Source organism: Triturus cristatus, chromosome 1_1 (assembly GCF_964204655.1).
Source record: "Triturus cristatus chromosome 1_1, aTriCri1.1, whole genome shotgun sequence".
Taxonomy (NCBI): domain Eukaryota; kingdom Metazoa; phylum Chordata; class Amphibia; order Caudata; family Salamandridae; genus Triturus; species Triturus cristatus.
In genome coordinates, this window is record NC_140579.1 from 906,119,944 (window position 1) to 906,134,766 (window position 14,823).

The window sequence follows — 14,823 nt, forward strand, 5'->3', positions numbered from 1 at the left end:
AGAGTCCTCCCAGCAGTGCCCAGACACAGGAGGGGTGGGTGCCTATCACTCCCAGCAGTGCCCAGACATAGGAGGGGTGGGTGCAGAGTCCTCCCAGCAGTGCCCAGACACAGGAGGGGTGGGTGCCTATCACTCCCAGCAGTGCCCAGACATAGGAGGGGTGGGTGCAGAGTCCTCCCAGTAGTGCCCAGACATAAGAGGGGTGGGTGCAGAGTCTTCCCAGCAGTGCCCAGACACAGGAGGGGTGGGTGCCTATCACTCCCAGCAGTGCCCAGACATAGGAGGGGTGGGTGCAGAGTCCCCCCAGCAGTGCCCAGACATAGGAGGGGTGGGTGCAGAGTCCTCCCAGCAGTGCCCAGACATAGAAGGGGTGGGTGCAGAGTCCTCCCAGCAGTGCCCAGACACAGGAGGGGTGGGTGCCTATCACTCCCAGCAGTGCCCAGACATAGGAGGGGTGGGTGCAGAGTCCTCCCAGCAGTGCCCAGACGTAGGAGGAGTGGGTGCAGAGTCCTCCCAGCAGTGCCCACACACAGGAGGGGTGGGTGCCTATCACTCCCAGCAGTGCCCAGACATAGGAGGGGTGGGTGCCTATCACTCCCAGCAGTGCCCAGACATAGGAGTGGTGGGTGCCTATCACTCCCAGCAGTGCCCAGACATAGGAGGGGTGGGTGCCTATCACTTCCAGCAGTGCCCAGACATAGGAGGGGTGGGAGCAGAGTCCTCCCAGCAGTGCCCAGACATAGGAGGGGTGGGTGCCTATCACTCCCAGCAGTGCCCAGACATAGGAGGGGTGGGTGCAGAGTCCTCCCAGCAGTGCCCAGACACAGGAGGGGTGGGTGCCTATCACTCCCAGCAGTGCCAAGACATAGGAGGGGTGGGTGCAGAGTCCTCCCAGCAGTGCCCAGACACAGGAGGGGTGGGTGCCTATCACTCCCAGCAGTGCCCAGACATAGGAGGGGTGGGTGCAGAGTCCTCCCAGCAGTGCCCAGACACAGGAGGGGTGGGTGCCTATCACTCCCAGCAGTGCCCAGACATAGGAGAGGTGGGTGCAGAGTCCTCCCAGCAGTGCCCAGACACAGGAGGGGTGGGTGCCTATCACTCCCAGCAGTGCCCAGACATAGGAGGGGTGGGTGCAGAGTCCTCCCAGCAGTGCCCAGACACAGGAGGGGTGGGTGCCTATCACTCCCAGCAGTGCCCAGACATAGGAGGGGTGGGTGCAGAGTCCTCCCAGCAGTGCCCAGAGATAGGAGGGGTGGGTGCAGAGTCCTCCCAGCAGTGCCCAGACACAGGAGGGGTGGGTGCCTATCACTCCCAGCAGTGCCCAGACATAGGAGGGGTGGGTGCAGAGTCCCCCCAGCAGTGCCCAGACACAGGAGGGGTGGGTGCAGAGTCCTCCCAGCAGTGCCCAGACACAGGAGGGGTGGGTGCAGAGTCCTCCCAGCAGTGCCAGAGACAGGAGAGGTGGGTGCCTATCACTCCCAGCAGTGCCCAGACATAGGAGGGGTGGGTGCAGAGTCCCCCCAGCAGTGCCCAGACACAGGAGGGGTGGGTGCAGAGTCCCCCCAACAGTGCCCAGACATAGGAGGGGTGGGTGCCTATCACTCCCAGCAGTGCCCAGACATAGGAGGGGTGGGTGCCTATGACTCCCAGCAGTGCCCAGACACAGGAGGGGTGGGTGCCTATCACTCCCAGCAGTGCCCAGACATAGGAGGGGGTGGGTGCAGAGTCCTCCCAGCAGTTCCCAGACACAGGAGCGGTGGGTGCCTATCACTCCCAGCAGTGCCCAGACATAGGAGGGGTGGGTGCCTATCACTCCCAGCAGTGCCCAGACATAGGAGTGGTGGGTGCAGAGTCCTCCCAGCAGTGCCCAGACATAGGAGGGGTGGGTGCCTATCACTCCCAGCAGTGCCCAGACATAGGACGGGTGGGTGCCTATCACTCCCAGCAGTGCCCAGACATAGGAGGGGTCGGTGCAGAGTCCTCCCAGCAGTGCCCAGACACAGGAGGGGTGGGTGCCTATCACTCCCAGCAGTGCCCAGACATAGGAGAGGTGGGTGCAGAGTCCTCCCAGCAGTGCCCAGACACAGGAGGGGTGGGTGCCTATCACTCCCAGCAGTGCCCAGACATAGGAGGGGTGGCTGCAGAGTCCTCCCAGCAGTGCCCAGACACAGGAGGGGTGGGTGCCTATCACTCCCAGCAGTGCCCAGACATAGGAGGGGTGGGTGCAGAGTCCTCCCAGCAGTGCCCAGACATAGGAGGGGTGGGTGCAGACTCCTCCCAGCAGTGCCCAGACACAAGAGGGGTGGGTGCCTATCACTCCCAGCAGTGCCCAGACATAGGAGGGGTGGGTGCAGAGTCCCCCCAGCAGTGCCCAGACACAGGAGGGGTGGGTGCAGAGTCCTCCCAGCAGTGCCTGGAGACAGGAGGTGTGGGTGCCTATCACTCCCAGCAGTGCCCAGACATAGGAGGGGTGGGTGCAGAGTCCTCCCAGCAGTGCCCAGAGACAGGAGCGGTGGGTGCCTATCACTCCCATCAGTGCCCAGACATAGGAGGGGTGGGTGCAGAGTCCCCCGGCAGTGCCCAGACACAGGAGGGGTGGGTGCAGAGTCCCCCCAGCAGTGCCCAGACATAGGAGGGGTGGGTGCCTATCACTCCCAGCAGTGCCCAGACATAGGAGGGGTGGGTGCCTATCACTCCCAGCAGTGCCCAGGCACAGGAGGGGTGGGTGCCTATCACTCCCAGCAGTGCCCAGACATAGGAGGGGTGGGTGCAGAGTCCTCCCAGCAGTGCCCAGACACAGGAGCGGTGGGTGCCTATCACTCCCAGCAGTGACCAGACATAGGAGGGGTGGGTGCCTATCACTCCCAGCAGTGCCCAGACATAGGACTGGTGGGTGCAGTGTCCTCCCAGCAGTGCCCAGACATAGGAGGGGTGGGTGCCTATCACTCCCAGCAGTGCCCAGACACAGGAGGGGTGGGTGCCTATCACTCCCAGCAGTGCCCAGACATAGGAGAGGTGGGTGCAGAGTCCTCCCAGCAGTGCCCAGACACAGGAGGGGTGGGTGCCTATCACTCCCAGCAGTGCCCAGACATAGGAGGGGTGGGTGCAGAGTCCTCGCAGCAGTGCCTAGACATAGGAGGGGTGGGTGCAGAGTCCTCCCAGCAGTGCCCAGACACAGGAGGGGTGGGTGCCTATCACTCCCAGCAGTGCCCAGACATAGGAGGGGTGGGTGCAGAGTCCTCCCAGCAGTGCCCAGACACAGGAGGGATGGGTGCCTATCACTCCCAGCAGTGCCCAAACATAGGAGGGGTGGGTGCAGAGTCCTCCCAGCAGTGCCAAGACACAGGAGGGGTGGGTGCCTATCACTCCCAGCAGTGCCCAGACATAGGAGGGGTGGGTGCAGAGTCCTCCCAGCAGTGCCCAGACATAGGAGGGGTGGGTGCAGAGTCTTCCCAGCAGTGCCCAGACACAGGAGGGGTGGGTGCCTATCACTCCCAGCAGTGCCCAGACATAGGAGGGGTGGGTGCAGAGTCCCCCCAGCAGTGCCCAGACACAGGAGGGGTGGGTGCAGAGTCCTCCCAGCAGTGCCCAGAGACAGGAGGTGTGGGTGCCTTTCACTCCCAGCAGTGCCCAGACATAGGAGGGGTGGGTGCAGAGTCCTCCCAGCAGTGCCCAGAGACAGGAGGGGTGGGTGCCTATCACTCCCAGCAGTGCCCAGACATAGGAGGGGTGGGTGCAGAGTCCCCCCAGCAGTGCCCAGACACAGGAGGGGTGGGTGCAGAGTCCCCCCAGCAGTGCCCAGACATAGGAGGGGTGGGTGCCTATCACTCCCAGCAGTGCCCAGACATAGGAGGGGTGGGTGCCTATCACTCCCAGCAGTGCCCAGACACAGGAGGGGTGGGTGCCTATCACTCCCAGCAGTGCCAAGACATAGGAGGGGTGGGTGCAGAGTCCTCCCAGCAGTGCCCAGACACAGGAGCGGTGGGTGCCTATCACTCCCAGCAGTGCCCAGACATAGGAGGGGTGGGTGCCTATCACTCCCAGCAGTGCCCAGACATAGGAGTGGTGGGTGCAGAGTCCTCCCAGCAGTGCCCAGACATAGGAGGGGTGGGTTCCTATCACTCCCAGCAGTGCCCAGACATAGGAGGGGTGGGTGCCTATCACTCCCAGCAGTGCCCAGACATAGGAGGGGTGGGTGCAGAGTTCTCCCAGCAGTGTCCAGACACAGGAGGGGTGGGTGCCTATCACTCCCAGCAGTGCCCAGACATAGGAGAGGTGGGTGCAGAGTCCTCCCAGCAGTGCCCAGACACAGGAGGGGTGGGTGCCTATCACTCCCAGCAGTGCCCAGACATAGGAGGGGTGGGTGCAGAGTCCTCGCAGCAGTGCCTAGACATAGGAGGGGTGGGTGCAGAGTCCTCCCAGCAGTGCCCAGACACAGGAGGGGTGGGTGCCTATCACTCCCAGCAGTGCTCAGACATAGGAGGGGTGGGTGCCTATCACTCCCAGCAGTGCCCAGACATAGGAGGGGTGGGTGCCTATCACTCCCAGCAGTGCCTAGACATAGGAGTGGTGGGTGCATAGTCCTCCCAGCAGTGCCCAGACATAGGAGGGGTGGGTGCAGAGTCCTCCCAGCAGTGCCCAGACACAGGAGCGGTGGGTGCCTATCACTCCCAGCAGTGCCCAGACATAGGAGGGGTGGGTGCCTATCACTCCCAGCAGTGCCCAGACATAGGAGTGGAGGGTGCAGAGTCCTGCCAGCAGTACCCAGACATAGGAGGGCTGGGTGCCTATCACTCCCAGCAGTGCCCAGACATAGGACGGGTGGGTGCCTATCACTCCCAGCAGTGCCCAGACATAGGAGGGGTGGGTGCAGAGTCCTCCCAGCAGTGCCCAGACACAGGATGGGTGGGTGCCTATCACTCCCAGCAGTGCCCAGACATAGGAGAGGTGGGTGCAGAGTCCTCCCAGCAGTCCCAGACACAGGAGGGGTGGGTGCCTATCACTCCCAGCAGTGCCCAGACATAGGAGGGGTGGGTGCAGAGTCCTCCCAGCAGTGCCCAGACACAGGAGGGGTGGGTGCCTATCACTCCCAGCAGTGCCCAGACATAGGAGGGGTGGGTGCAGAGTCCTCCCAGCAGTGCCCAGACATAGGAGGGGTGGGTGCAGAGTCCTCCCAGCAGTGCCCAGACACAACACAGGAGGGGTGGGTGCCTTTCACTCCCAGCAGTGCCCAGACATAGGAGGGGTGGGTGCAGAGTCCCCCCAGCAGTGCCCAGACACAGGAGGGGTGGGTGCAGAGTCCTTCCAGCAGTGCCCAGAGACAGGAGGGGTGGGTGCCTATCACTCCCAGCAGTGCCCAGACATAGGAGGGGTGGGTGCAGAGTCCCCCCAGCAGTGCCCAGACACAGGAGGGGTGGGTGCAGAATCCTCCCAGCAGTGCCCAGACACAGGAGGGGTGGGTGCCTATCACTCCCAGCAGTGCCCAGACATAGGAGGGGTGGCTGCAGAGTCCTCCCAGCAGTGCCCAGACACAGGAGGGGTGGGTGCCTATCACTCCCAGCAGTACCCAGACATAGGAGGGGTGGGTGCAGAGTCCTCCAGCAGTGCCCAGACATAGGAGGGGTGGGTGCAGACTCCTCCCAGCAGTGCCCAGACACAAGAGGGGTGGGTGCCTATCACTCCCAGCAGTGCCCAGACATAGGAGGGGTGGGTGCAGAGTCCCCCCAGCAGTGCCCAGACACAGGAGGGGTGGGTGCAGAGTCCTCCCAGCAGTGCCTGGAGACAGGAGGTGTGGGTGCCTATCACTCCCAGCAGTGCCCAGACATAGGAGGGGTGGGTGCAGAGTCCTCCCAGCAGTGCCCAGAGACAGGAGCGGTGGGTGCCTATCACTCCCATCAGTGCCCAGACATAGGAGGGGTGGGTGCAGAGTCCCCCGGCAGTGCCCAGACACAGGAGGGGTGGGTGCAGAGTCCCCCCAGCAGTGCCCAGACATAGGAGGGGTGGGTGCCTATCACTCCCAGCAGTGCCCAGACATAGGAGGGGTGGGTGCCTATCACTCCCAGCAGTGCCCAGGCACAGGAGGGGTGGGTGCCTATCACTCCCAGCAGTGCCCAGACATAGGAGGGGTGGGTGCAGAGTCCTCCCAGCAGTGCCCAGACACAGGAGCGGTGGGTGCCTATCACTCCCAGCAGTGACCAGACATAGGAGGGGTGGGTGCCTATCACTCCCAGCAGTGCCCAGACATAGGACTGGTGGGTGCAGTGTCCTCCCAGCAGTGCCCAGACATAGGAGGGGTGGGTGCCTATCACTCCCAGCAGTGCCCAGACACAGGAGGGGTGGGTGCCTATCACTCCCAGCAGTGCCCAGACATAGGAGAGGTGGGTGCAGAGTCCTCCCAGCAGTGCCCAGACACAGGAGGGGTGGGTGCCTATCACTCCCAGCAGTGCCCAGACATAGGAGGGGTGGGTGCAGAGTCCTCGCAGCAGTGCCTAGACATAGGAGGGGTGGGTGCAGAGTCCTCCCAGCAGTGCCCAGACACAGGAGGGGTGGGTGCCTATCACTCCCAGCAGTGCCCAGACATAGGAGGGGTGGGTGCCTATCACTCCCAGCAGTGCCCAGACATAGGAGGGGTGGGTGCCTATCACTCCCAGCAGTGCCTAGACATAGGAGTGGTGGGTGCATAGTCCTCCCAGCAGTGCCCAGACATAGGAGGGGTGGGTGCAGAGTCCTCCCAGCAGTGCCCAGACACAGGAGCGGTGGGTGCCTATCACTCCCAGCAGTGCCCAGACATAGGAGGGGTGGGTGCCTATCACTCCCAGCAGTGCCCAGACATAGGAGTGGAGGGTGCAGAGTCCTCCCAGCAGTGCCCAGACATAGGAGGGCTGGGTGCCTATCACTCCCAGCAGTGCCCAGACATAGGACGGGTGGGTGCCTATCACTCCCAGCAGTGCCCAGACATAGGAGGGGTGGGTGCAGAGTCCTCCCAGCAGTGCCCAGACACAGGATGGGTGGGTGCCTATCACTCCCAGCAGTGCCCAGACATAGGAGAGGTGGGTGCAGAGTCCTCCCAGCAGTGCCCAGACACAGGAGGGGTGGGTGCCTATCACTCCCAGCAGTGCCCAGACATAGGAGGGGTGGGTGCAGAGTCCTCCCAGCAGTGCCCAGACACAGGAGGGGTGGGTGCCTATCACTCCCAGCAGTGCCCAGACATAGGAGGGGTGGGTGCAGAGTCCTCCCAGCAGTGCCCAGACATAGGAGGGGTGGGTGCAGAGTCCTCCCAGCAGTGCCCAGACACAGGAGGGGTGGGTGCCTTTCACTCCCAGCAGTGTCCAGACATAGGAGGGGTGGGTGCAGAGTCCCCCCAGCAGTGCCCAGACACAGGAGGGGTGGGTGCAGAGTCCTTCCAGCAGTGCCCAGAGACAGGAGGGGTGGGTGCCTATCACTCCCAGCAGTGCCCAGACATAGGAGGGGTGGGTGCCTATCACTCCCAGCAGTGCCCAGACATAGGAGGGGTGGGTGCAGAGTCCTCCCAGCAGTGCCCAGACACAGGAGGGGTGGGTGCCTATCACTCCCAGCAGTGCCCAGACATAGGAGGGGTGGCTGCAGAGTCCTCCCAGCAGTGCCCAGACACAGGAGGGGTGGGTGCCTATCACTCCCAGCAGTGCCCAGACATAGGAGGGGTGGGTGCAGAGTCCTCCCAGCAGTGCCCAGACATAGGAGGGGTGGGTGCAGAGTCCTCCCAGCAGTGCCCAGACACAGGAGGGGTGGGTGCCTATCACTCCCAGCAGTGCCCAGACATAGGAGGGGTGGGTGCAGAGTCCGCCCAGCAGTGCCCAGACACAGGAGGGGTGGGTGCAGAGTCCTCCCAGCAGTGCCTGGAGACAGGAGGTGTGGGTGCCTATCACTCCCAGCAGTGCCCAGACATAGGAGGGGTGGGTGCAGAGTCCTCCCAGCAGTGCCCAGAGACAGGAGCGGTGGGTGCCTATCACTCCCATCAGTGCCCAGACATAGGAGGGGTGGGTGCAGAGTCCCCCCAGCAGTGCCCAGACACAGGAGGGGTGGGTGCAGAGTCCCCCCAGCAGTGCCCAGACATAGGAGGGGTGGGTGCCTATCACTCCCAGCAGTGCCCAGACATAGGAGGGGTGGGTGCAGAGTCCCCCCAGCAGTGCCAAGACATAGGAGGGGTGGGTGCAGAGTCCTCCCAGCAGTGCCCAGACATAGAAGGGGTGGGTGCAGAGTCCTCCCAGCAGTGCCCAGACACAGGAGGGGTGGGTGCCTATCACTCCCAGCAGTGCCCAGACATAGGAGGGGTGGGTGCAGAGTCCTCCCAGCAGTGCCCAGACACAGGAGGGGTGGGTGCAGAGTCCTCCCAGCAGTGCCCACACACAGGAGGGGTGGGTGCCTATCACTCCCAGCAGTGCCCAGACATAGGAGGGGTGGGTGCAGAGTCCCCCCAGCAGTGCCGAGACACAGGAGGGGTGGGTGCAGAGTCCTCCCAGCAGTGCCCAGACACAGGAGGGGTGGGTGCCTATCACTCCCAGCAGTGCCCAGACATAGGAGGGGTGGGTGCAGAGTCCTCCCAGCAGTGCCCAGACAGAGGAGGGGTGGGTGCCTATCACTCCCAGCAGTGCCCAGACATAGGAGGGGTGGGTGCAGAGTCCCCCCAGCAGTGCCAAGACACAGGAGGGGTGGGTGCAGAGTCCTCCCAGCAGTGCCCAGAGACAGGAGGGGTGGGTGCCTATCACTCCCAGCAGTGCCCAGACATAGGAGGGGTGGGTGCCTATCACTCCCAGCAGTGCCCAGACATAGGAGGGGTGGGTGCAGAGTCCTCCCAGCAGTGCCCAGACACAGGAGGGGTGGGTGCCTATCACTCCCAGCAGTGCCCAGACATAGGAGGGGTGGGTGCAGAGTCCTCCCAGCAGTGCCCAGACACAGGAGGGGTGGGTGCCTATCACTCCCAGCAGTGCCCAGACATAGGAGGGGTGGGTGCAGAGTCCTCCCAGTAGTGCCCAGACATAAGAGGGGTGGGTGCAGAGTCTTCCCAGCAGTGCCCAGACACAGGAGGGGTGGGTGCCTATCACTCCCAGCAGTGCCCAGACATAGGAGGGGTGGGTGCAGAGTCCCCCCAGCAGTGCCCAGACACAGGAGCGGTGGGTGCCTATCACTCCCAGCAGTGCCCAGACATAGGAGGGGTGGGTGCCTATCACTCCCAGCAGTGCCCAGACATAGGAGTGGTGGGTGCAGAGTCCTCCCAGCAGTGCCCAGACATAGGAGGGGTGGGTTCCTATCACTCCCAGCAGTGCCCAGACATAGGAGGGGTGGGTGCCTATCACTCCCAGCAGTGCCCAGACATAGGAGGGGTGGGTGCAGAGTTCTCCCAGCAGTGTCCAGACACAGGAGGGGTGGGTGCCTATCACTCCCAGCAGTGCCCAGACATAGGAGAGGTGGGTGCAGAGTCCTCCCAGCAGTGCCCAGACACAGGAGGGGTGGGTGCCTATCACTCCCAGCAGTGCCCAGACATAGGAGGGGTGGGTGCAGAGTCCTCGCAGCAGTGCCTAGACATAGGAGGGGTGGGTGCAGAGTCCTCCCAGCAGTGCCCAGACACAGGAGGGGTGGGTGCCTATCACTCCCAGCAGTGCTCAGACATAGGAGGGGTGGGTGCCTATCACTCCCAGCAGTGCCCAGACATAGGAGGGGTGGGTGCCTATCACTCCCAGCAGTGCCTAGACATAGGAGTGGTGGGTGCATAGTCCTCCCAGCAGTGCCCAGACATAGGAGGGGTGGGTGCAGAGTCCTCCCAGCAGTGCCCAGACACAGGAGCGGTGGGTGCCTATCACTCCCAGCAGTGCCCAGACATAGGAGGGGTGGGTGCCTATCACTCCCAGCAGTGCCCAGACATAGGAGTGGAGGGTGCAGAGTCCTGCCAGCAGTACCCAGACATAGGAGGGCTGGGTGCCTATCACTCCCAGCAGTGCCCAGACATAGGACGGGTGGGTGCCTATCACTCCCAGCAGTGCCCAGACATAGGAGGGGTGGGTGCAGAGTCCTCCCAGCAGTGCCCAGACACAGGATGGGTGGGTGCCTATCACTCCCAGCAGTGCCCAGACATAGGAGAGGTGGGTGCAGAGTCCTCCCAGCAGTCCCAGACACAGGAGGGGTGGGTGCCTATCACTCCCAGCAGTGCCCAGACATAGGAGGGGTGGGTGCAGAGTCCTCCCAGCAGTGCCCAGACACAGGAGGGGTGGGTGCCTATCACTCCCAGCAGTGCCCAGACATAGGAGGGGTGGGTGCAGAGTCCTCCCAGCAGTGCCCAGACATAGGAGGGGTGGGTGCAGAGTCCTCCCAGCAGTGCCCAGACACAACACAGGAGGGGTGGGTGCCTTTCACTCCCAGCAGTGCCCAGACATAGGAGGGGTGGGTGCAGAGTCCCCCCAGCAGTGCCCAGACACAGGAGGGGTGGGTGCAGAGTCCTTCCAGCAGTGCCCAGAGACAGGAGGGGTGGGTGCCTATCACTCCCAGCAGTGCCCAGACATAGGAGGGGTGGGTGCAGAGTCCCCCCAGCAGTGCCCAGACACAGGAGGGGTGGGTGCAGAATCCTCCCAGCAGTGCCCAGACACAGGAGGGGTGGGTGCCTATCACTCCCAGCAGTGCCCAGACATAGGAGGGGTGGCTGCAGAGTCCTCCCAGCAGTGCCCAGACACAGGAGGGGTGGGTGCCTATCACTCCCAGCAGTGCCCAGACATAGGAGGGGTGGGTGCAGAGTCCTCCAGCAGTGCCCAGACATAGGAGGGGTGGGTGCAGACTCCTCCCAGCAGTGCCCAGACACAAGAGGGGTGGGTGCCTATCACTCCCAGCAGTGCCCAGACATAGGAGGGGTGGGTGCAGAGTCCCCCCAGCAGTGCCCAGACACAGGAGGGGTGGGTGCAGAGTCCTCCCAGCAGTGCCTGGAGACAGGAGGTGTGGGTGCCTATCACTCCCAGCAGTGCCCAGACATAGGAGGGGTGGGTGCAGAGTCCCCCCAGCAGTGCCCAGACACAGGAGGGGTGGGTGCAGAGTCCCCCCAGCAGTGCCCAGACATAGGAGGGGTGGGTGCCTATCACTCCCAGCAGTGCCCAGACATAGGAGGGGTGGGTGCAGAGTCCCCCCAGCAGTGCCAAGACATAGGAGGGGTGGGTGCAGAGTCCTCCCAGCAGTGCCCAGACATAGAAGGGGTGGGTGCAGAGTCCTCCCAGCAGTGCCCAGACACAGGAGGGGTGGGTGCCTATCACTCCCAGCAGTGCCCAGACATAGGAGGGGTGGGTGCAGAGTCCTCCCAGCAGTGCCCAGACACAGGAGGGGTGGGTGCAGAGTCCTCCCAGCAGTGCCCACACACAGGAGGGGTGGGTGCCTATCACTCCCAGCAGTGCCCAGACATAGGAGGGGTGGGTGCAGAGTCCCCCCAGCAGTGCCGAGACACAGGAGGGGTGGGTGCAGAGTCCTCCCAGCAGTGCCCAGACACAGGAGGGGTGGGTGCCTATCACTCCCAGCAGTGCCCAGACATAGGAGGGGTGGGTGCAGAGTCCTCCCAGCAGTGCCCAGACAGAGGAGGGGTGGGTGCCTATCACTCCCAGCAGTGCCCAGACATAGGAGGGGTGGGTGCAGAGTCCCCCCAGCAGTGCCAAGACACAGGAGGGGTGGGTGCAGAGTCCTCCCAGCAGTGCCCAGAGACAGGAGGGGTGGGTGCCTATCACTCCCAGCAGTGCCCAGACATAGGAGGGGTGGGTGCCTATCACTCCCAGCAGTGCCCAGACATAGGAGGGGTGGGTGCAGAGTCCTCCCAGCAGTGCCCAGACACAGGAGGGGTGGGTGCCTATCACTCCCAGCAGTGCCCAGACATAGGAGGGGTGGGTGCAGAGTCCTCCCAGCAGTGCCCAGACACAGGAGGGGTGGGTGCCTATCACTCCCAGCAGTGCCCAGACATAGGAGGGGTGGGTGCAGAGTCCTCCCAGTAGTGCCCAGACATAAGAGGGGTGGGTGCAGAGTCTTCCCAGCAGTGCCCAGACACAGGAGGGGTGGGTGCCTATCACTCCCAGCAGTGCCCAGACATAGGAGGGGTGGGTGCAGAGTCCCCCCAGCAGTGCCCAGACACAGGAGCGGTGGGTGCCTATCACTCCCAGCAGTGCCCAGACATAGGAGGGGTGGGTGCCTATCACTCCCAGCAGTGCCCAGACATAGGAGTGGTGGGTGCAGAGTCCCCCCAGCAGTGCCCAGACATAGGAGGGGTGGGTGCAGAGTCCTCCCAGCAGTGCCCAGACATAGAAGGGGTGGGTGCAGAGTCCTCCCAGCAGTGCCCAGACACAGGAGGGGTGGGTGCCTATCACTCCCAGCAGTGCCCAGACATAGGAGGGGTGGGTGCAGAGTCCTCCCAGCAGTGCCCAGACACAGGAGGGGTGGGTGCCTATCACTCCCAGCAGTGCCCAGACATAGGAGGGGTGGGTGCCTATCACTCCCAGCAGTGCCCAGACATAGGAGGGGTGGGTGCCTATCACTCCCAGCAGTGCCAAGACATAGGAGGGTTGGGTGCAGAGTCCTCCCAGCAGTGCCCAGACACAGGAGGGGTGGGTGCCTATCACTCCCAGCAGTGCCCAGACATAGGAGGGGTGGGTGCAGAGTCCTCCCAGCAGTGCCCAGACACAGGAGGGGTGGGTGCCTATCACTCCCAGCAGTGCCCAGACATAGGAGAGGTGGGTGCAGAGTCCTCCCAGCAGTGCCCAGACACAGGAGGGGTGGGTGCCTATCACTCCCAGCAGTGCCCAGACATAGGAGGGGTGGGTGCAGAGTCCTCCCAGCAGTGCCCAGACACAGGAGGGGTGGGTGCCTATCACTCCCAGCAGTGCCCAGACATAGGAGGGGTGGGTGCAGAGTCCTCCCAGCAGTGCCCAGAGATAGGAGGGGTGGGTGCAGAGTCCTCCCAGCAGTGCCCAGACACAGGAGGGGTGGGTGCCTATCACTCCCAGCAGTGCCCAGACATAGGAGGGGTGGGTGCAGAGTCCCCCCAGCAGTGCCCAGACACAGGAGGGGTGGGTGCAGAGTCCTCCCAGCAGTGCCCAGACACAGGAGGGGTGGGTGCAGAGTCCTCCCAGCAGTGCCAGAGACAGGAGAGGTGGGTGCCTATCACTCCCAGCAGTGCCCAGACATAGGAGGGGTGGGTGCAGAGTCCCCCCAGCAGTGCCCAGACACAGGAGGGGTGGGTGCAGAGTCCCCCCAACAGTGCCCAGACATAGGAGGGGTGGGTGCCTATCACTCCCAGCAGTGCCCAGACATAGGAGGGGTGTGTGCCTATGACTCCCAGCAGTGCCCAGACACAGGAGGGGTGGGTGCCTATCACTCCCAGCAGTGCCCAGACATAGGAGGGGGTGGGTGCAGAGTCCTCCCAGCAGTTCCCAGACACAGGAGCGGTGGGTGCCTATCACTCCCAGCAGTGCCCAGACATAGGAGGGGTGGGTGCCTATCACTCCCAGCAGTGCCCAGACATAGGAGTGGTGGGTGCAGAGTCCTCCCAGCAGTGCCCAGACATAGGAGGGGTGGGTGCCTATCACTCCCAGCAGTGCCCAGACATAGGACGGGTGGGTGCCTATCACTCCCAGCAGTGCCCAGACATAGGAGGGGTCGGTGCAGAGTCCTCCCAGCAGTGCCCAGACACAGGAGGGGTGGGTGCCTATCACTCCCAGCAGTGCCCAGACATAGGAGAGGTGGGTGCAGAGTCCTCCCAGCAGTGCCCAGACACAGGAGGGGTGGGTGCCTATCACTCCCAGCAGTGCCCAGACATAGGAGGGGTGGCTGCAGAGTCCTCCCAGCAGTGCCCAGACACAGGAGGGGTGGGTGCCTATCACTCCCAGCAGTGCCCAGACATAGGAGGGGTGGGTGCAGAGTCCTCCCAGCAGTGCCCAGACATAGGAGGGGTGGGTGCAGACTCCTCCCAGCAGTGCCCAGACACAAGAGGGGTGGGTGCCTATCACTCCCAGCAGTGCCCAGACATAGGAGGGGTGGGTGCAGAGTCCCCCCAGCAGTGCCCAGACACAGGAGGGGTGGGTGCAGAGTCCTCCCAGCAGTGCCTGGAGACAGGAGGTGTGGGTGCCTATCACTCCCAGCAGTGCCCAGACATAGGAGGGGTGGGTGCAGAGTCCTCCCAGCAGTGCCCAGAGACAGGAGCGGTGGGTGCCTATCACTCCCATCAGTGCCCAGACATAGGAGGGGTGGGTGCAGAGTCCCCCGGCAGTGCCCAGACACAGGAGGGGTGGGTGCAGAGTCCCCCCAGCAGTGCCCAGACATAGGAGGGGTGGGTGCCTATCACTCCCAGCAGTGCCCAGACATAGGAGGGGTGGGTGCCTATCACTCCCAGCAGTGCCCAGGCACAGGAGGGGTGGGTGCCTATCACTCCCAGCAGTGCCCAGACATAGGAGGGGTGGGTGCAGAGTCCTCCCAGCAGTGCCCAGACACAGGAGCGGTGGGTGCCTATCACTCCCAGCAGTGACCAGACATAGGAGGGGTGGGTGCCTATCACTCCCAGCAGTGCCCAGACATAGGACTGGTGGGTGCAGTGTCCTCCCAGCAGTGCCCAGACATAGGAGGGGTGGGTGCCTATCACTCCCAGCAGTGCCCAGACACAGGAGGGGTGGGTGCCTATCACTCCCAGCAGTGCCCAGACATAGGAGAGGTGGGTGCAGAGTCCTCCCAGCAGTGCCCAGACACAGGAGGGGTGGGTGCCTATCACTCCCAGCAGTGCCCAGACATAGGAGGGGTGGGTGCAGAGTCCTCGCAGCAGTGCCTAGACATAGGAGGGGT